This window comes from Hemiscyllium ocellatum, chromosome 27 (genome assembly GCF_020745735.1).
Source record: "Hemiscyllium ocellatum isolate sHemOce1 chromosome 27, sHemOce1.pat.X.cur, whole genome shotgun sequence".
NCBI classification, from domain to species: domain Eukaryota; kingdom Metazoa; phylum Chordata; class Chondrichthyes; order Orectolobiformes; family Hemiscylliidae; genus Hemiscyllium; species Hemiscyllium ocellatum.
The window spans coordinates 3,730,813-3,753,563 of NC_083427.1; the positions used below are offsets into that span (position 1 = coordinate 3,730,813).

The 22,751-nt window shown below is 46.0% G+C and overlaps 1 pseudogene; it reads left to right on the forward strand.

The window, feature by feature from the left end:
* Positions 1 to 22,751, forward strand: part of LOC132828628 (zinc finger protein 850-like) — a 43,553-nt pseudogene that overhangs the window by 11,539 nt on the left and 9,263 nt on the right.

Genomic DNA, 22,751 nt, shown 5'->3' on the forward strand with positions numbered 1-22,751 from the left:
TTCAGGGTCGGTTGTCAGTAACATTTTAATTCTTTCAAGCACATCGCAGATGTCAAATGTAATGTTTTCCCTGTGTCTGGGCGCATCCGCCCCCGGAGCTCCCACTCCCTACCTACCGCTGTCCCCCCTCCCCCCCCCGTACAGTTGTTCAATTCAGCCCCACGCACCGTATAGCCCCCACAAACAATCTCAGAGCAATACAGTCTACTTACTGTCTCAACGTCCTGAAACTTACTCTCAAGTTACCCATATTAATTCGCATCTACCCTCAGAGTTTCTGTTCCCCCCTGCCTTATCAGCAGCCTATTTCTTTGTACATCTATTCCGGAGCCACTGCTCCCCTGCCTCACCGGCAGCCTATCTCTCTGTGTAACTGGGTATATTTGCCCCTGGAGGCCCTCCTCCCCTGCCTCATTTTCCTGAAGGTGGATACCACCCCTCATGTGAATTTGGAATTGTTCTAACTTACTACTACCTTGCACTCAATCTCATGAATGGTCCTCCTTTCCATAAGAAGTCAGCCGGATTTGAACATGCGCCCACCTCTATCTTAAGGTCCTCTCTATCTAAGAGCACTGCCTCATATTTCAGGATTCGGGAGTCTGTGAGCCATCGTCCCGCTTTTTGATTCAGAATAGTGCGGACTTGGTGAGGAGTAACCACAGTCAGTGGTGCTCCAAACGTCAGTTTCTGGCTTTCTTCCACTAGTTTAGCAGTGGCTGCTACTGCTTGAACGCATTCAGGCCAACCCCGTGAGACAGGGTCTAGAATTTTGGAGAGGAAAGCTACAGGTTTTCTATGCCCCCCCCCATTCTTGAGTTAAGACCCCAAAAGCTGTCCCGCTTTTGGCATTAACAAATAGTCTGAAATCTTTATTAAAATTTGGCAAGCTCAAAACGAGTGCTGTAACTAATTTTTCTTTTAAAGTTTCAATCAGCATTTTTCCTTCTGGGTCCCATTTAACCCTGTCCGGAGCTGCTTCTGTTCGCTGTAGATATAGCTTTTTTTTGTAAGAATAGCATAGTCATCTATCCAGAGTCTGCAATAACCCAGCAAACCCAGGAACTTTCTGAGTTCTCTTTTAGTTCTGGGTAATCCTAATTCTACAATTCCTTTTATTCTTTCAGGGCTTATTCTCTTCTGTCCCTGACTGATTAGATGTCCTAAATATCTGACCTCCTGTTCTACATACTGTAGTTTGTTCTGACTAACTCGCAATCCCTTCACTGCAAGGTAGTTTAATAAATCATTGGTTCCCTGCTGTGTGTCAGTTTGGGTGGGACCGGACAACAGGAGGTCGTCCACATACTGAATTAACTTTAAAGTTGGTCTTAAAGTCAAGCCCTCAAGAACTTGTTCTAGGATCTGTCCAAACAAGTTTGGTGACTCGGTAAAACCTTCAGCTAAGACAGTCCACCTATACTGCTGTTTTCTCCCAGTATCAGGGTCCTCCTTAAGTTCTAATAAAATCATATCATGAAAGAAAATAACGTTAAGCATTCATAAAATTACAATCAAAAATAGCACACTGAATCAAATGACAAACAACAAGTTTCACACACAAAACCATTAACAAACAGATGAATTCAAGCCAGAGCACAAAGTGTTAAACTGCTTGTTAGCTAAGAAGCCTTTTTTAAAAAAAAAATCCATACACAAACACAAATTCTCACATCCACAGAGACTTTTTACAATCAAATTTACACACACAAAGACACACATAAATCTTCACCAACACAAAATTCCTATCGGGGGCCGGCCCACAAAGACATAAATATTCAGATTTAGATAACCACCTTATTTATCCGACTCCTTTTGTCTTTCATACAGTCCTCCCTTACTACTGACTTTCTGAACCTCCTGTAACAACTCTGACTCATTTCTACCCTTCCCGTTCTCTATCTTCTGTAACTTCTTCTGGATATCAGGCCATGCCTTTGTCACGAAGTGAACCTTTACCATCCGTCATCCTATTTCCCCATCTGGGTCTATACCCGAACATTTCCTAACCGACTCCCTTAATCTGTGTAAGAATGCACAGGGAGACTCATCCTTTCCCTGCCTCAGGTCGAAAACCTTGGCTAAATTTTGTTGTTTGGGGATGCAAGTTCGTATCCCTTGGATTATCAAATTTCGCATGTCTAACATATTATTCCACCCTTCTATATTGTGGTGGTCCCAGTTAGGGTTCTGAAGGGGATATTTGTCTTCACCCCTAACCATCCCCCTCTCATGCCAAATTGTCCGGCAAGCTTAATACCGGCACTGCTACTAGTTTTTTTTTAATCTCAATTAACACTTTCCCTATCCAGTAGATAGTATATTCAAAAATAGACATTAACTCAGCCCACATATACAGACTGGGCCTCAAAAATTAATTTGTTCTGACAATCCTATCGGATTCTCATCCAGGACCGTCATTTCCTTCTAAATGTTCCGACCTCCCCACTGGTGAGGGGGTCACACACAAACCCAATCTCCTTGTCCCCTATCGGCACTTTAGTCGATACGTTCTTCCTTTTTTTAAGAAATATTGCAATGTTCCTAGCTTCTCATATCCTCAAACACCAATTTATTAATTCATGCTTGACTAACTTTAAAGCCTGTTCCTAACTTGTAAACATATTTATATATTTACGTCCATTTATTCAGTATTTAATATTTAAAATGTAAAATGCATACAGTTCCCAATTTTGAAATCCACTGTAATCACCCAGATTTAGTACTCTAATTTAGATCCAAAATTAGTTTTCTTATGTACTCCTGACCAATTATTTCTCAATTACAATACTTTAGGTCGTAAAATAATCAGAGCTGTCTTACAATAATTTGTCAATTCAAGTTTAAAAAAAAATTCTAATGGCCGAATCCAAGGTCTCAGATAATAACCATGGAAGTTATCGTCTTTTTTTTCCCGACAGTCTACTGTTGAACTGAAACTACAACTGTCCTTCACATATTGAAAATAAATCATGTTAAGTTTACATAAAGATCACATTTAAAACAATCCTGGAACTCAAGCTCCAGTGAATTAAAACTTCCTCATTCAATCACCAACAAACCAATGTGCATTCAAACCGAATCACAGAGGGTTAAATGTTTTGCGAGCTGTTCTCGCACTCTCTCTCTCTCTGTCGGTCTTACTGCAAGCTGCTGGTAAAAAAATAAACTTCAGTTGTCTTATATAATTTGAGTTTAATGGGGCTACAACAAATCCTGTGGTCCGTTCCCCAAACGGGACCTCCCGTAGGGGACACAGTCTCACTACTTCTTTATCACCTTTTCCCCTCATCTCTCTCTCCTTTAGTCGTGCAGATCTCCTTACCCCCTCAGCCCCTGCTGCTGTGGCTTCCACGTCCCCTTCGCCAGATCCCCTGGATCCCGCTCCCGATTCTCCAACGACCGCTGCCGTTGTTCCTCCTGAAGAGCATATGGCGGGGGTGCCACAGGCGGGGGTAAGCTCTCTAACACTTCCCACTTACTCTCATTCAGTGGGGTTAAAGGATATAAGGGTACTGGGGTTGGAGCAGTTGCTGTCAGGTTCCCTACCCAACATGCAGTATACTCGCTCTCTTTTAAACCTGGATACTGTTTATTCTTTACATAATCATTTAAAATTTGACAAACCCAATCCTTGTCCGATCCAAATTTTGGCCAGATCACTGATGGCAGGCAGATGGGTTCTTTTACCCAAACAAAACAACAGTATTTTATCATTTCCTTTTTCTTTAAGCCCCGACTTTCGTAGGGACTCCAATTCCCCAATTTTCGTCCCAGCGGACTATTAAGGGGAATCTGTGGGGTTTCGTTTTCCCGTGCCTTTTTAGACCTGGAACCTCGGCCACCCATGGTTGGTCTTCAGGCTAACCTACACTCTGGTTACTCAATTAACCCCGGTTACCTGTCACAACCACCGAGTCGACAAGGCAGTGTACCCTTCTCAACTGTGAAAGCCCCAAAATACCAGAGAAGGTTCTTACCTTGATCCTGTGCACGGAGTTGTCCGACTCAAAGTAAAAAATCACCTTTTCACTTTTCGAAGCTTCAACCTTTTTACTTTATTACGAACGCCACCTATTCACATCGTTTGCTCAAACATCTGTGTGTGTCACAGTGTCCCAGAATCATTCAGAGCCTCCCGTGGGAGTTCTGTTTAGGATCCCGGACACGAGCCCCCAAATTTGTTATAAGTGAATTTCTGTCTAGGCTTTCTGAATCTCCGGAGAATAGTTCCTGACACTTGGCTAACTATTCTAACTCTAGGGATCTGATTCAGAACAACCGGGTCCTGCCTCCGAACTCTGCCAACCGCGGTCTGTCCTTTAACCCTTGTGTCAAGGGAGACTGTCCGCAAGGTTAAGTTCAAAAAGGCGAACTCCAAGTTGACTGGTATCAGTCCTTATCCCCACCGGCTATCACTTCTCCCGTGGCAAATCGAAATACTGCGAGACACACACAAACGGAGCAACAGATGTTTATTCAATCTTCGAAGACTGGGCGAGTTCCAAAAAGGACTTCGGAAATCGCAACGGGAGATTTTACAGCACTAATACTTATACGTTATTTTTCCATTCAAATACATTGGTGATAATTTCATTGGTTTAAACATCTCACGCTATGGATTTTTCTTACATCAAAAATCATTAATGACAATTCCATTGGTTAAAGCATTTCACGCTTTTCTCTGCCAATTTCTTTAATTAAAATGTTATATTATTTTACAATTTATCTTCATGTTCTATTAGTTATAACATTTGTTGATTTTTGTGTATGTCATCAAAAGAGCTTTCATTGTATTTTGCCCTCTGTGTCTAATCGAAGCATTCCTTGGTTTCTTGCCCAAGGTTACCATGTTCCTGGCTTTACAGAGGTAACTTCTAGTTCATGCTTCATTATGGCCAAGTCAATCATTAGTTTCATAATTTAGCTTCTATTCATTAAACCTCAGTTTTAGTACAGAAATTACCCCACTGATAACAAGAGAGTGTGTGTGTATGTGTGTGGGTTTATGTGTGAGGTGTGTGTAGGTGTGTGTGTGTGTGTGGGTTTATGTATGAGGTGTGTGTGTATGTTGTGTGAGTGTGTGTGTAGGTGTGTGTGTGTGTGTATGTGTGTGGGTTTATGTGTGAGGTGTGTGTTATGTGTGTGTGTGTGGGTTTATGTATGAGGTGTGTGTGTATGTTGTGTGTGTGTGAGTGCGTGTGTAGGTGTGTGTATGTGTATGAGTGAGTGTGTGTGTGTGTAGGTGTGTGTATGTGTGTGGGTTTATGTGTGAGGTGTGTGTGTGTAAATGCATGAAACTGCAGAAATTACATTAACCATATCACTAACCAATGGCCTGCAGAGCCACAGGATGACCACCTAACTCCTCTGCTCAATGCACTGACCAAAGGCAGTAAGTAAGATGCTCTTTTGAGAGTCAGCACAATACAATGGGCACTTTCTGAAATGCAATTATTATGTGATACTTAAAATAGGAGGTGCATGCCACATTATCGCACCAGCCTGTGGCCCATGTGGATATCATATTGTATTTGGGGAAATGAATATTTAATCTCCGTCTCCATGTTCCAGTTTACAAACAAAACCAAACCTGGATTCTCTTCTTTCTCCTTGACCTGACAGGTAGCCTACCCAGACACCCCCGCGGTGCGGGGTGTCCCCATGTCGTCATAGTAGGGAGATACCGCGCATGCGCACGGCCGCCGCCGCCTGGAGCCTGTCATGGCGACGGAGGGGTGTTTGCTTCTGAGCTGCTGAAGTGTCAGGGACCAGGCGGGAAGAAACGGCCGATGGATCGGACGGGTGGATGGAGCTGCGTGGTAAGGACCTTGTAAATGATTTCAACACCCGACTGAGATCCTCCTGTTGCCCCGTTTGCGCAAATGACAATGACGCCGCTAGGCTTCCTCCCAGAGGTAGGCTCCTGGTAGCGGACGCCATCTTTGTGGGGGGCGGGTAGCACGCATGCGTGGGCGCCATCTTTGTAAGGGGCACTGTTTGGAATGGCTGGACTTGGGTTGTGCTCATTCAGAATGCAGACGGCATGTCCCTCAGGCTGCATTGGCCTCACTGAATTATCATACTGTCCTAAGATTAACATAAATCTTTGGCACATTGTGGGACAAAGGGCCTGCACTGTTCTATGTTCTAAAATATACATGAGAGAAATAGAGAGTCATAGAGATGTACAGCATGGAAACAGATCCTTCGGTCCAACCCGTCCATGCCGACCAGATATCCCAACCCATTCTAGTCCCATCTGCCAGAACCTGGCCCATATTTATATGCCCATCCAAATGCCTCTTAAATGTTGCAACTGTACCAGCCTGTACCACTTCCTCTGGCAGCTCCTTCCATACACGTACCATCCTCTGTGTGAAAAGGTTGCCCAGTCATGTGAAGACCCAGTACAGGAATTCACAACTTTGAGCAAGCATCCTCGAACCAAGGGACTGCAGACCGCGATGGTCTGGAAGGAGTGGTGGTGGCGAGCAATGTTTCTGCAGGGAGCATGGTCATTCTGGGTCAGGAAGGGGATAGGTTTCATGAATTTCTGTCTTGGACTGGCAGTAATTTTATTTTGTTTAAAAAAAACTTTTACAGAATGTTACATGAGTAACTGCAGAGTGGAATCTCAAACCAAACATCACGTCAAAATCTGACTGTCACTGATGTGTCTGGACATTCAGCAGAACTGAGTCTGGAAACAGAGAGAGACCATTTCGAGCCAATTTGTATTGGGGTGAGTGTTGGTCACAGAGATTATTTAACTTATGCCTGTGATGTCTCTTTGTTAAAGCTAATTAGTTCATTCCACTCCCTGATCTGTGCTTGAAGCCCATCATTTTGACTTTGGGTGTTTATGTAATTCCCTTTGAATGCCTTTGTCGCAGTTTGCCTTTGACTGGAGGTCAAGAAGAAGCTGCTTAGTTCAACTCCGAGGACTTTGGAAATAGCTGGGGCTGGCTAGATTCCAATGTGAAGTTATCAAAGGAAGAAAGGTTACAGGGACAATTAAAGAGACACTGTGAAAGGGTGTTGTTTTAACAATGGGAAATTTTTAAACATATGCTTTATATTGACATATTTTCAAGCATTATTCTGGGTATTTGAGAACCACTAGCAAGACCAGACCAACTACTTGAACTTTTGCAGTCTGTGTTGTAAATACCCTCCCATAATGCTGTTAGATAAGGAGTTACAGATATTCACCCAGCGGTGGGGAAAGAACAGGACTAAGGTAAAATCACCAACAGAAAAGGGTATTTATTTAGCACCTCCCACATAATAAAACTGTTCAAGGTCTTTCAGGTTTGGGCCGTCTATTTAGGGAAGGATGGGCTGGGCTTTGGAGGGGATCCAGAGGAGGTTTGCAAGAATGATCCTGGGGGTGAAGAGCTTGTCACGTGAGGAGCAGCTGAGGATTCGGTCTGTACACAGTGGAGTTTGGAAGGATGAGATGGTCATCTCATTAAAACTTACAGAATACTGAGAGGTCTGGATAGAATGGATGTGACGATGATGTTTCTGCTCAGAGGAGAGTCTCAGAGTGAAGGGATGAGCCTTTAGAACTGAGATGAGGAGGAATTTCCTCAGACAGAGGGCTGTGAATCTGTGGAACCCATTGCCACCGACGGCTGTGGATTCCATGTCATTGAGTGTCTTTAAGTCAGAGATACGTCGGTTCTATATTAGCAAGGAGACCAAGGGTTACAGGGAGAAGGCAGGAGAATGGGTTTGAGAAACGTAGTCATGGCAGAGCAGATCTGATAGGGCAAATGGTCTATTTCTGTGCCCGATGATGGTTCCTGATGAACCATCAGGATGTTTTGCCCGAAACATCGATTTTCCTGCTCCTCGGATGCTGCCTGGCCTGCTGTGCTTTTCCAGCACCACTCTAATCTCCAGCATCAGCAGTACATACTACCGCCTATTTCTGTTCCCGTATCTTATGGTCTTCACCAAAACATAATCAGCAACATTTGTATCTATGAGGAGATATTAGACCCAGTGACCAACAACATAGTGAATGCTTTCAGGGGTTTATTACAGGGAGAAAGTGAGAGATGGTCAGGGAGAGGAAATTCAGAGTCCGGTTAGGAATTGTTAAAGAGGCCGGGATTAAGACTGGCGCAGACATCTCGGGAGGGTTATAGAGCTGGAAGAGCTTACAGAGAAAGGCATGACCATAACCACAATGGGAAAGATGGATGAGAATTTGAAAACCTCTGTGCTTCTTAACTTGGGAGCCTAGGTTACTGAGCACAGGGGGTGATGGGTGAAGAAGACTCGATGTTAGTCTCACACAGGCAGTTTTGGGTGACCTCGAGACTAAGAGGAGACGTGTTTGCCGGCCTCGATTCATTCAGCTCAACTTGACATCCTGCCTTTGTGTTTTTGCGGGTGCTCTCAAACCTGACTTGTTGGGTGTTGAATCGATTTCACAGGGTTTCAGCAGGAGAGGGTGTGGAGCTGGGAATCTCAATCCACCGAGACGTCAGCTGGTTTATTGCAACCCGAGAGTTGTTGTGTTTTGGACATGGAAGGAAAGGGCGCCGCTCACACTGGAGAGGAGCCGTACACATGTTCGGAGTGCGGTCGAGGCTTCAGCCAGTCATCCGACCTGTCCGAACATCAGTGCAGTCACACCGGGCAGAAACCGTGGAAGTGCGGGGACTGTGGGAAGGGATTCATTTACCCATCACAGCTGGAGATCCATCGACGCAGTCACACCGGCAAGAGGCCGTTCACCTGCTCCACGTGTGGGAAGGGATTCACTGACTCTTCCCAACTCCGGAGGCACCAGCGGGTCCACACCGGGGAGAAGCCATTCACCTGCTCGGAGTGCGGCAAGGGCTTCACTCAGTTCTCCAGCCTGCTCACACACCAGCGGGTCCACACCGGGGAGTGGCTGGTTACCTGCTCGGAGTGCGGCAAGGGCTTCACTCAGGCAACCAACCTCCTCCAGCACCAGCGGGTCCACACCGGGGAGAAGCCATTCACCTGCTCGGAGTGCGGCATGGGCTTCACTCAGTCATCCAACCTGCTCAAACACCAGCGGGTCCACACCGGGGAGAAGCCATTCACCTGCTCAGAGTGCGGCATGGGCTTCACTCAGTCATCCCACCTGCTCAAACACCAGCGAGTGCACACCGGGGAGAGGCCTTTCACCTGCTCCGAATGTGGGAAGGGTTTCACGGTGTCGTCCGACCTGCTGAGGCACCGGCGGGTTCACACCGATGAGAGACCTTTCAAATGCTCAGACTGCGGGAAGTGCTTCAAGAGCTCCGGCGACCTGATGTCTCATCAACGGGTTCACACCGACGAGAGACCGTTCATTTGCTCTCACTGTGGGGCTGGCTTCAGGCGATCCTCGCAACTTACTGTGCACCAGCGCGTCCACACCGGGCAGAGATCGTTCGCCTGCCCCAAGTGTGGGAAGGGATTCCCTCAGTTATCCCACTTGCTGAAACATCAGCGAATTCACACTGGAGAGTGACCGTTCACCTGCTGCAAATGTGGGAGAGGATTCACTCAGTTATCGCACCTGCTGAGACACCAGCGCGTTCACCAGTAACTGTTGTAGCTATGTTTTGAGAATTCGGACAGTGAGATGCTTTATAATTAGTAAGGAACAGATATGAATGCCAGATAACAAGGTGTCAGTTAGCTTGGCTGGGCGTAAAGTTAATAGATTAAATTAGACTCCCTACAGTATGGAAACAGGCCCCTCGGCCCAACCAGTCCACACCGACCCTCCGAAGAGTAACCCACCTGGACCCATTTCCCTCTGACTAATACACCTAACACGACGGGCAATTTAGCATGGCCAATTCACCCTAACCTGCACATCTTTGGACTGTGGGAGGAAACCGGAGCACCCGGAGGAAGCCCACGCAGACACGGGGAGAATGTGCAAACTCCACACAGTGGGTCACCCGAGGCTGGAATCGAACCTGGGACCCTGGCATTGTGAGGCAGCAGTGCTAACCACTGTGCTGCTCCGTATCAGGACTGCATGAAATCCATCTACAAATACTGAGGGAAGTGAGAGTGCAGAAAATGCAGATTTTTCAGATCCCTTACACTTAGCAGTGGGGCCAGAAAATTGGAGTATTGTAAATGTTTCATCCTTGGTCAATTATTTTAGCTTCGATGGTTGTGAAAGTTGGAAACAAGAAATTGGATAAAGTTAAAAATTATATGGACAAATGCTAGTAATTAAGAAAAAAATAGTATTACTTTCATAAGGTAAAAATATATTTGATTAAAATACTCGTTCTTTTGAAGAGGCAATCAACTTATGTTTTGTAAAGAAACAGAGAGGGTTGATGGTGGCAAAGCTGATGGTATTGTGTCCGTGACTTTCCAAAGACTTTTGATAGACTACCACACAAAACAGCCATCAGAGAGTCAGAGCTGTCTGTATCTAGTACTGTCTCTGTCGTCTTTAATGATCCTTACAAACACCCACCCTAGCTCCACCTTCCCTTTCCTCTCCCAAGTCTTTGTAGTTGGGCGTTCCCTAAGGATCTATCTCCATGCTGCCATTAGGTGACATCAGCCAAGAGCCCAGTGTTAGTTTTCACATGTACCCTGACAATATCCGGCTCTATCTCCCCACCATTCCTCCACTGTGACTAAAATGATCAAACTGCTTATCTGACACTGCTACTGGATTCGTAGAATTGTCCTACAATTAAAATGTGGAAGACCAAAGCTATTAACCTTCAATGAGTAAAAACAATCAATCAATCCCTCTCCCTGAAGGTGAATGTCTCTGTTCACCATGTGCGTGTCGTCTTCGGTGAGTTCTGACAGCTTAACCCCCCCCCCCCCCGCCTCGTTGCGAAAACCAGACGTTTTAATTTGCAGAACTTCATCAGTCTCCAATCCCCACCCCATCTCACCTGGGGCTGAATCTGTCATCCGTGTCCATGTCACTTTTAATATTCTTGAATCTGATACATTCCTGGCCAATCTTTTGCATTTACCCCACTCCCACCTGGAAACTTAACATGAACCAAAACATTGCTGCTTTTGTGCTTGCTCACACCCAAGTGCCATTCTTCCATTGTAATATTTTCGCTGATCTTCTGTCTCTTATTTAAATCATGACCTTGTTTTATTGATGGGATTATAGAAGCAAGAGGAGCAGGATAAACTGAACAATACCATTTTAATTGTACCTGGGAGTGTATGGACCACCTGTATATGTAGCAGTAGTTGGCTGTTTGTTTATCTGAGCTCATTGAACACTGGATAGTTACCACTGGAGAGAAGCAGATCAGCTGCTCTGAATTCATTCGTTCTTTATCCCTGCCGAGATGCCAGATGGATAGGATAAATAGACTGGGGGGTCGGTGAATCCAGAACGAGAGGGCATAGGTTTAGGGTGAGAGGGGAAAGATATATAAAAGAGACGTAAGGGGCAGTACATGTATGGAATGAGCTGCCAGAGGAAGTGGTGGAGGCTGATACAATTGCAACATTTAAAAGGCATTTGGATGGGTATATGAATAGGAAGGGTTTGGAGGGATATGGGCCGGGTGTTGGCAGGTGGGTCTAGATTGGCTGGGATATCTGGTCAGCATGGACGGGTTGGACCAAAGGGTCTGTTTCCGTGCTGTACATCTCTATGACTCTATTAATTCTTTTGAGTTCTGAAGACTTTAACCTGGAGGGCAAGTAAAATACTTCAGACAATAAAATGAAAGAAATGTTTGTTCAAGAACATCGGTACAGAATTATAAGATACAATTTTGAATTTATACATTTTGACCAAACTAACTATGTACTGTATTGCAAGAGGTACACCTCCTGAGAATCCAACATATTTAACCTACAAATATCGCTAAATATACTTTTTTGTCAAAACTTTCCACCTTGCACTCATCACAACAATTCCAGAGGAAAGCCAATGTTAATATTGTTTAGCCTGAGTGGTCAGTACTGATTTGTGGGCAAGTGTAATCTGGTTGGTAGAAGGTGTTTGCCATGCAGGAAACCTCAAGACCGAAAGTTTCAACAAAAATTGTCTTTGGTCAATAATAATCATTGTGTGTAACCAAATGTGTGTTTACAAAAAGGCGATTCAGTGGGATCTGAGTATATAGGTCATTAAATGTGGCAGGACAGCTTCAGAAAGTACTTAAGAAGCTGAACATATCAGAGACATTTGTCAATAGAGGTATGGAGGAGAGTCATAGAATCAGTGTCGGTGACAGTACAAAGTTACGAAGGGGCATTGATAGGTTCGGTGAATGTGCAAAACTGGCAGACGGGTTTCATTGTAGGCAGGTGGGAAGTCATCCATTTTGGACAAGGGAAAGGAAAGACCAAGATATTTTGTCGATGGTATGAAGTTAAATGTCCAGAGAAGTCTGGAGGTTCAGGTGCTTGCATCTTTAAGATGACACAAAAGTGCAAATAATGATCAAGATGGCTAAAGGGGCTGGAGTATAATTCTGCAGAGATTGTGCTGCAGCTATACCAAACCCTGGTTATAACCTCGGGGTACTGCCAGCAGAGCTTGACACCACTCCTTAGGCCTTTTGGGGAGCACAGTGTAAATTTACAACAACGATACCTGGACTTCAGATGTTAAAGTATGAGGGCAGATTATACAAATTAGGTCTCTTTTCTCTGTAATTTATAAGGTATGGGGGTGAGTTGTTTGAAGCTTTCAAGATACTACAGTAATAAGAAGAGACAGAGTAGAATTCTACTGGTTCTACAACGAAGAGGCACAATCTAAAGTTTGGGCCAGACCAGTCAGGAGAGATGTTAGGAAGCAGTTCTACACAAGGGGTGATAGTGATTAGGAATTCTCTTCCACAAACACTGGTTGAGACCAGATCAATTGATGATTTTAAACCGGAGATGATACATTTTTGAGAAGCAACAGCATGAATAGAAGAGGGAATATGGGCCAATTGCAGGCAAATGGGATTTGCTTAATTTGTGAAACTTGGTTGGCATTGGATGAGTCGAACCAAAGAGTCTGTTTCCATGCTGTATAACTCTGAGATGTTAAGGAATCTGGTCTGAATGTATTTATTCGGTCCCAGATCAGCCATGAACTAATTGAATGCCGAATCTAGCTTGAGGACTGAAAGGCCTTTCCGGTTTCTGTGTTCCCAAGTGAATGCCCTTAACTCAGGTGTTCAAAATCAGGAATGATCTGGACAGAATATATGGGAAAAATCTTTACCCACTGAAAAGGAGGGCACAAATGTGACATGATTACTAAAATAATCAAAGGTTATGGTGAACCCTTTTCAAGTTGACGTATTGAAAAGGGAATTAGATGATTGTTTAAAAAAATAAGAATGTGAAATACTGTGGAAAGGAGATAAGATTGAGTCAGAGTTGTACAGCATGGAAACAAACATTTGGTCTGACTCATCCATGCTGACCAGATATCCCGGATGAATCTTGGCCCATTTGCTAAAATCTGGCCTATATCCCTCAAAGCCTCTCCTATTCATATACTCATCCAGGTCCCTTTTAAATGTTATGATTTGTATTAGCCTCCACCACTTCCTCTGGCAACTCATTCCATACACGCAGTACTGTCTGCATGAAAAGGTTGCCGCTTGGATCCTTTTTAAATCTTTCCCCTCTCATCTTGATATGGGTAATGTAATTTCTGCAGTTTCACACACTCTCTCTCTCTCACACACACACTCTCTCTCACACACACACTCTCTCTCTCACACACACACACGCTCACACACACACTCACATTCTCTCTCACACACATCACACACACTCAAACACACACACACACACTCACATTCACTTTCACACACACACACACACACACTCTCATTCTCTCTCACACACATCACACACACTCAAACACACACACACACACACACACACACACACACTCACATTCACTTTCACACACTCACACACACACTCTCATTCTCTCTCACACACACTCAAACACACACACACACACTCACACACATCTCTCTCACACACACACACTCCCTCTCACACACACTCTCTCTCACACACACTCACACACACATTCTTTCTCACACACATCACACACACACACTCTCTCACACACACACGTCACAGTGAGGTAATTTTTGCAGTTTAACTAAGGATTAATAAGTAAGGGCTAACTGTGAGACTAAAAAGCAAGCAGGTCTGCTTGGAAACATGAAGGAACTTGAAAGAACTGTTATGTCAAAAACATGGCGGATTGTGACCTTGGATGAAGCTGACATGGGTTATTGATTGAAGCTGGGCTGTTGTGAAGCTAAGTAACCTTGAGCAAGAAATAATAGAAGCCTTCAGAATGTAAAAAATACAGATAATCAAAGAATGCTTTAGCCAGCAGAATTGTTGAAATGATGTAATGATTAAGGTACAGATGTCCTGAGTACAATAGAGGTCCTTTAGGATATTAGAAACATTAGCCAGCAGAATTAACATTAGCCAGCAGAATTGTTCAAAACAATATAATGTTTAAGAACATACAGATAATTAAAAATTGACAGAGAGAAGCGTGAAATGTTTTAACCAATGGAATTGTTACTAATGTTTTCAAATGTAAGAATAATGTATAAATATTACTGCTGTAAACCTTTCGTTGCGACCTTCCCATTTCTTTTGGAAGAAGCCCAAACTTGCAAGTTTGAATAAACATTCGTTGCTTCATCTGTGTGTCTTGCAGCATTTCGATTTGCCACGGGAAAGCGGTAGCCGGTGGGGATAAGGGCTGGTGCTGACAGCTTGGAGTTCGCCTCCTAGAACGGGACCTTGTGGACAGTCTCCCTTAGACTGTGTGTTGGAGCGGTTCGTCCACCACACTGAAGTCAAGGGTTAAAGGACAGTCCGCGGTCAGCAGAGTGTGGAGGCAGAACCCGGTTGATCTGAACCATAGCCCTAGTGTAGAGTAGTTAGCCGAGTGTCAGGAACTATTCTCCGGAGATTTAGAATACCTAGACAGAAGTCACCTATAACAAATTTAAAACTATTCCTTCTAGTTTTGGACTACCCTATGCTGGGGGCAAAAGACCTTGGCTGTGCAGCCTATCCATGCCCTTCATGATTTTATTAACCTCTGTAAGTTCACTCATCGTCCTCCGACACTCCAGCCTGTTCAGCCTCTCCCTGTAGCTCAAACCTTCCAACCCCGGCAACAGTTTGTAAATCTTTTATGCACCCTTTCAAATTTAACAACATCTATCCTGGAGTAGTACACCAAATGGGGCCTAACCAATGGCCTGCAGAGCCACAGGATGACCACCTAACTCCTCTGCTCAATGCACTGACCAAAGGCAGTAAGTAAGATGCTCTTTTGAGAGTCAGCACAATACAATGGGCACTTTCTGAAATGCAATTATTATGTGATACTTAAAATAGGAGGTGCATGCCACATTATCGCACCAGCCTGTGGCCCATGTGGATATCATATTGTATTTGGGGAAATGAATATTTAATCTCCGTCTCCATGTTCCAGTTTACAAACAAAACCAAACCTGGATTCTCTTCTTTCTCCTTGACCTGACAGGTAGCCTACCCAGACACCCCCGCGGTGCGGGGTGTCCCCATGTCGTCATCATAGGGAGATACTGCGCATGCGCACGGCCGCCGGTGCCTGGAGCCTGTCATGGCGACGGAGGGGTGTTTGCTTCTGAGCTGCTGAAGTGTCAGGGACCAGGCGGGAAGAAACGGCCGATGGATCGGACGGGTGGATGGAGCCGCGTGGTAAGGACCTTGTAAAAGATTTCAACACCCGACTGAGATCCTCCTGTTACCCCGTTTGCGCAAATGACAATGACGCCGCTAGGCTTCCTCCCAGAGGTAGGCCCCTGGTAGCGGACGCCATCTTTGTAGGGGGCGGGTAGCACGCATGCGTGGGCGCCATCTTTGTAAGGGGCACTGTTTGGAATGGCTGGACTTGGGTTGTGCTCATTCAGAATGCAGACGGCATGTCCCTCAGGCTGCATTGGCCTCACTGAATTATCATACTGTCCTAAGATTAACATAAATCTCTGGCACATTGTGGGACAAAGGGCCTGCACTGTTCTATGTTCTAAAATATACATGAGAGAAATAGAGAGTCATAGAGATGTACAGCATGGAAACAGATCCTTCGGTCCAACCTGTCCATGCCGACCAGACATCCCAACCCAATCTAGTCCCATCTGCCAGCACCTGGCCCATATCCCTCCAAACCCTTCCTATTTATATGCCCATCCAAATGCCTCTTTTAAATGTTACAACTGTACCAGCCTGTACCACTTCCTCTGGCAGCTCCTTCTATACACGTATCATCCTCTGTGTGAAAAGGTTGCCCAGTCATGTCAAGACCCAGTACAGGAATTCACAACTTTGAGCAAGCATCCTCGAACCAAGAAACTGCAGACCGCGATGGTCTGGAAGGAGTGGTGGTGGCGAGCAATGTTTCTGCAGGGAGCATGGTCATTCCGGGTCAGGAAGGGGATAGGTTTCGTGAATTTCTGTCTTGGACTGGCAGTAATTTTTTTTTTGTTTAAAAAAAACTTTTACAGAATGTTACATGAGTAACTTCAGAGTGGAAGCTCAAAACAAACATCACGTCAAAATCTGACTGTCACTGATGCGTCTGGACATTCAGCAGAACTGAGTCTCGAAACAGAGAGAGACCATTTCGGAGCCAATTTGTATTGGGGTGAGTGTTGGTCACAGAGATTATTTAACTTATGCCTGTGATGTCTCTTTGTTAAAGCTAATTAGTTCATTCCACTCCCTGATCTGTGCTTGAAGCCCATCATTTTGACTTTGGGTGTTTATCTAATTCCCTTTGAATGCCTTTGTCACAGTTTGCCTTTGACTGGAGGTCAAGAATAAGCTGCTTAGTTCAACTCCGAGGACTTTGGAATCTAGTCAGCCCCAGCTATTTCCAATGTGAAGTTATCAAAGGAAGAAAGGTTACAGGGACAATTAAAGAGACACTGTGAAAGGGTGTTGTTTTAACAGTGGGAAATTTTTAAACATATGCTTTATATTGACATATTTTCAAGCATTATTCTGGGTATTTGAGAACCACTAGCAAGACCAGACCAACTACTTGAACTTTTGCAGTCTGTGTTGTAAATCCCCTCCCATAATGCTGTTAGATAAGGAGTTACAGATATTCACCCAGCGGTGGGGAAAGAACAGGACTAAGGTAAAATCACCAACAGAAAAGGGTATTTATTTAGCACCTCCCACATAATAAAACTGTTCAAGGTCTTTCAGGTTTGGGCCGTCTATTTAGGGAAGGATGGGCTGGGCTTTGGAGGGGATCCAGAGGAGGTTTGCAAGAATGATCCTGGGGGTGAAGAGCTTGTCACGTGAGGAGCAGCTGAGGATTCGGTCTGTACACAGTGGAGTTTGGAAGGATGAGGTGGTCATCTCATTAAAACTTACAGAATACTGAGAGGTCTGGACAGAATGGATGTGAAGCTGATGTTTCCGCTCATAGGAGAGCCTCAGAGTGAAGGGATGAGCCTTTAGATCTGAGATGAGGAGGAATTTCCTCAGCTAGAGGGCTGTGAATCTGTGGAACCCATTGCCACCGAAGGCTGTGGATACCATGTCATTGAGTGTCTTTAAGTCAGAGATACGTCGGTTCTATATTAGCAAGGAGACCAAGGGTTACAGGGAGAAGGCAGGAGAATGGGTTTGAGAAACGTAGCCATGGCAGAGCAGATCTGATAGGGCAAATGGTCTATTTCTGTGCCCGATGATGGTTCCTGATGAACCATCAGGATGTTTTGCCCGAAACATCGATTTTCCTGCTCCTCGGATGCTGCCTGGCCTGCTGTGCTTTTCCAGCACCACTCTAATCTCCAGCATCTGCAGTACAGACTTCCGCCTATTTCTGTTCCTGTATCTTATGGTCTTCACCAAAACATAATCAGCAACATTTGTATCTATGAGGAGATATTAGACCCAGTGACCAACAACATAGTGAATGCTTTCAGGGGTTTATTACAGGGAGAAAGTGAGTGATGGTCAGAGAGAGGAAATTCAGAGTCCAGTTAGGAATTGTTAAAGAGGCCGGGATTAAGACTGGCGCAGACATCTCGGGAGGGTTATAGAGCTGGAAGAGCTTACAGAGAAAGGCATGACCATAACCACAATGGGAAAGATGGATGAGAATTTGTAAACCTCTGTGCTTCTTAACTTGGGAGCCGAGGTTACTGAGCACAGGGGGTGATGGGTGAAGAAGACTCGATGTTAGTCTCACACAGGCAGTTTTGGGTGACCTCGAGACTAAGAGGAGACGGGTTTGCCGGCCTCGATTCATTCAGCTCAACTTGACATCCTGCCTTTGTGTTTTTGCGGGTGCTCTCAAACCTGACTTGTTGGGTGTTGAATCGATTTCACAGGGTTTCAGCAGGAGAGGGTGTGGAGCTGGGAATCTCAATCCACCGAGACGTCAGCCGGTTTATTGCAACCCGAGAGTCGTTGGGTTTTGAGCATGGAAGGAAAGGGCGCCGCTCACACTGGAGAGGAGCCGTACACATGTTCGGAGTGCGGTCGAGGCTTCAGCCAGTCATCCGACCTGTCTGAACATCAGTGCAGTCACACCGGGCAGAAACCGTGGAAGTGCGGGGACTGTGGGAAGGGATTCATTTCCCCGTCACAGCTGGAGACCCATCGGCGCAGTCACACCGGCGAGAGGCCGTTCACCTGCTCCACGTGCGGGAAGGGATTCACTGCCTCTTCCCAACTCCTCCAGCACCAGCGGGTCCACACCGGGGAGTGGCTGGTTACCTGCTCGGACTGTGGAAAGGGCTTCACTCAGTCATCCCACCTGCTCAAACACCAGCGAGTGCACACCGGCAAGAGGCCGTTCACATGCTCCACGTGTGGGAAGGGATTCACTGACTCTTCCCAACTCCGGAGGCACCAGCGGGTCCACACCGCGGAGAAGCCATTCACCTGCTCGGAGTGCGGCAAGGGCTTCACTCAGTTCTCCAGCCTGCTCACACACCAGCGGGTCCACACCGGGGAGAAGCCATTCACTTGCTCGGAGTGCGGCAAGGGCTTCACTCAGTCCTCCAACCTGCTCACACACCAGCGAGTGCACACCAGGGAGAAGCCATTCACCTGCTCCGAATGTGGGAAGGGATTCACGGTGTCGTCCGACCTGCTCAAACACCAGCGAGTGCACACCGGGGAGAAGCCATTCACCTGCTTGGAGTGCGGGAAGGGCTTCACTCAGTCATTCCACCTCCTCCAGCACCAGCGGGTCCACACCGGGGAGAAGCCATTCATCTGCTCGGAGTGCGGCAAGGGCTTCACTCAGTCATCCAACCTGCTCAAACACCAGCGAGTGCACACCGGGGAGAAGCCATTCACCTGCTCCACGTGCGGGGAGGGATTCACTGCCCCTTCCAATCTCCGGACGCACCAGCGAGTTCACACCGGGGAGTGGCTGGTTACCTGCTCGGAGTGCGGCAAGGGCTTCACTCAGGCAACCTACCTCCTCCAGCACCAGCGGGTCCACACCGGGGAGAAGCCATTCACCTGCTCGGAGTGCGGCATGGGCTTCACTCAGTCATCCAACCTGCTCAAACACCAGCGGGTCCACACCGGGGAGAAGCCATTCACCTGCTCGGAGTGCGGCATGGGCTTCACTCAGTCATCCCACCTGCTCAAACACCAGCGAGTGCACACCGGGGAGAGGCCGTTCACCTGCTCCGAATGTGGGAAGGGTTTCACGGTGTCGTCCGACCTGCTGAGGCACCGGCGGGTTCACACCGATGAGAGACCTTTCAAATGCTCAGACTGCGGGAAGTGCTTCAAGAGCTCCGGCGACCTGATGTCTCATCAACGGGTTCACACCGACGAGAGACCGTTCATTTGCTCTCACTGTGGGGCTGGCTTCAGGCGATCCTCGCAACTTACTGTGCACCAGCGCGTCCACACCGGGGAGAGATCGTTCGCCTGCCCCGAGTGTGGGAAGGGATTCCCTCAGTTATCCCACTTGATGAAACATCAGCGAATTCATACTGGAGAGTGACCGTTCACCTGCTGCAAATGTGGGAGAGGATTCACTCAGTTATCGCACCTGCTGAGACACCAGCGCGTTCACCAGTAACTGTTGTAGCTATGTTTTGAGAATTCGGACAGTGAGATGCTTTATAATTAGTAAGGAACAGATATGAATGCCAGATAACAAGGTGTCAGTTAGCTTGGCTGGGCGTAAAGTTAATAGATTAAATTAGACTCCCTACAGTATGGAAACAGGCCCCTCGGCCCAACCAGTCCACACCGACCCTCCGAAGAGTAACCCACCCGGACTCATTTCCCTCTGACTAATGCACCTAACACGACGGGCAATTTAGCATGGCCAATTCACCCTAACCTGCGCATCTTTGGACTGTGGGAGGAAACCGGAGCACCCGGAGGAAACCCACGCAGACACGGGGAGAATGTGCAAACTCCACACAGTGGGTCACCCGAGGCTGGAATCGAACCTGGGACCCTGGCATTGTGAGTCAGCAGTGCTAATCACTGTGCTGCTCTGTATCAGGACTGCATGAAATCCATCTACAAATACTGAGGGAAGTGAGAGTGCAGAAAATGCAGATTTTTCAGATCCCTTACACTTAGCAGTGGGGCCAGAAAATTGGAGTATTGTAAATGTTTCATCCTTGGTCAATTATTTTAGCTTCGATGGTTGTGAAAGTTGGAAACAAGAAATTGGATAAAGTTAAAAATTATATGGACAAATGCTAGTAATTAAGAAAAAAATAGTATTACTTTCATAAGGTAAAAATATATTTGATTAAAATACTCGTTCTTTTGAAGAGGCAATCAACTTATGTTTTGTAAAGAAACAGAGAGGGTTGATGGTGGCAAAGCTGATGGTATTGTGTCTGTGACTTTCCAAAGACTTTTGATAGACTTCCACACAAAACAGCCATCAGAGAGTCAGAGCTGTCTGTATCTAGTACTGTCTCTGTCGTCTTTAATGATCCTTACAAACACCCACCCTAGCTCCACCTTCCCTTTCCTCTCCCAAGTCTTTGTAGTTGGGCGTTCCCTAAGGATCTATCTCCATGCTGCCATTCGGTGACATCAGCCAAGAGCCCAGTGTTAGTTTTCACATGTACCCTGACAATATCCGGCTCTATCTCCCCACCATTCCTCCACTGTGACTAAAATGATCAAACTGCTTATCTGACACTGCTACTGGATTCGTAGAATTGTCCTACAATGAAAACGTGGAAGACCAAAACTGTTAACCTTCAATGAGTAAAAACAATCAATCAATCCCTCTCCCTGAAGGTGAATGTCTCTGTTCACCATGTGCGTGTCGTCTTCGGTGAGTGCTGACAGCTTAACCCCACCCCCCGTTGTGAAAACCAGACGTTTTAATTTGCAGAACTTCATCAGTCTCCAATCCCCACCCCATCTCACCTGGGGCTGAATCTGTCATCCGTGTCCATGTCACTTTTAATATTCTTGAATCCGATACATTCCTGGCCAACCTTTTGCATTTACCCCACTCCCACCTGGAAACTTAACATTAGATTAGATTAGATTAGACTTACAGTGTGGAAACAGGCCCTTCGGCCCAACAAGTCCACACCGACCCGCCGAAGCGCAACCCACCCATACCCCTACATTTACCCCTTACCTAACACTACGGGCACTTTAGCTTGGCCAATTCACCTGACCCACACATCTTTGGACTGTGGGAGGAAACCGGAGCACCCGGAGGAAACCCACGCAGACACGGGGAGAACGTGCAAACTCCACACAGTCAGTCGCCTGAGTCGGGAATTGAACCCGGATCTACAGGCGCTGTGAGGCAACAGTGCTAACCACTGTGCCACCGTGCCGCCCACAAACATGAACCAAAACATTACTGCTTTTGTGCTTGCTCACACCTAAGTGCCATTCTTCCATTGTAATATTTTCGCTGATCTTCTGTCTCTTATTTAAATCATGACCTTGTTTTATTGATGGGATTATAGAAGCAAGAGGAGCAGGATAAACTGAACAATACCATTTGAATTGTACCTGGGAGTGTATGGACATAAATCTTTCGAATGTGACTAGAAGGCATTTGGTGTGCTTTCCTTTATTGGTCAAAGTATTGAGTACAGGAGTCGGGAGATCATGTTGCGGCTGTACAGGACATTGGTTAGGCCACTGTTGGAATATTGCGTGCAATTCTGGTCTCCTTCCTATCGGAAAGATGTGAAACTTGAAAGGGTTCAGAAAAGATTTACAAGGATGTTGCCAGGGTTGGAGGGTTTGAGCTATAGAGAGAGGCTTAACAGGCTGGGACTGTTTTCCCTGGAGCGTCGGAGGCTGAGGGATAACCTTATAGAGGTTTATAAAATTATGAGGGACATGGATAGGATAAATAGGCAAAGTCTTTTCCCTGGAATGGGGGAGTCCGGAACTAAAAGGCTTAGTTTTAGGGTGAGAGGGGAAAGATATAAAAGGGACCTAAAGGGTAACCTTTTCACACAGAGGGTGGTACGTGTTTGGAATGAGCTGCCAGAGGAAGTGGTGGAGGCTGGTACAATTGCAACATTTAAAAGGCAGCTGGATGGGTATATGAATAGGAAGGGTTTGGAGGGATATGGGCCAAGTGTTGGCAAGTGGGACTAGATTGGGTTGGGATATCTGGCCGGCATGGACGAGTTGGACCGAAGGGTCTGTTGCCATGCTGTCCATCTCTATGGCTGTCTAATATAAGAACTAGGAGTAGGCCGTCTGGCCTTTCC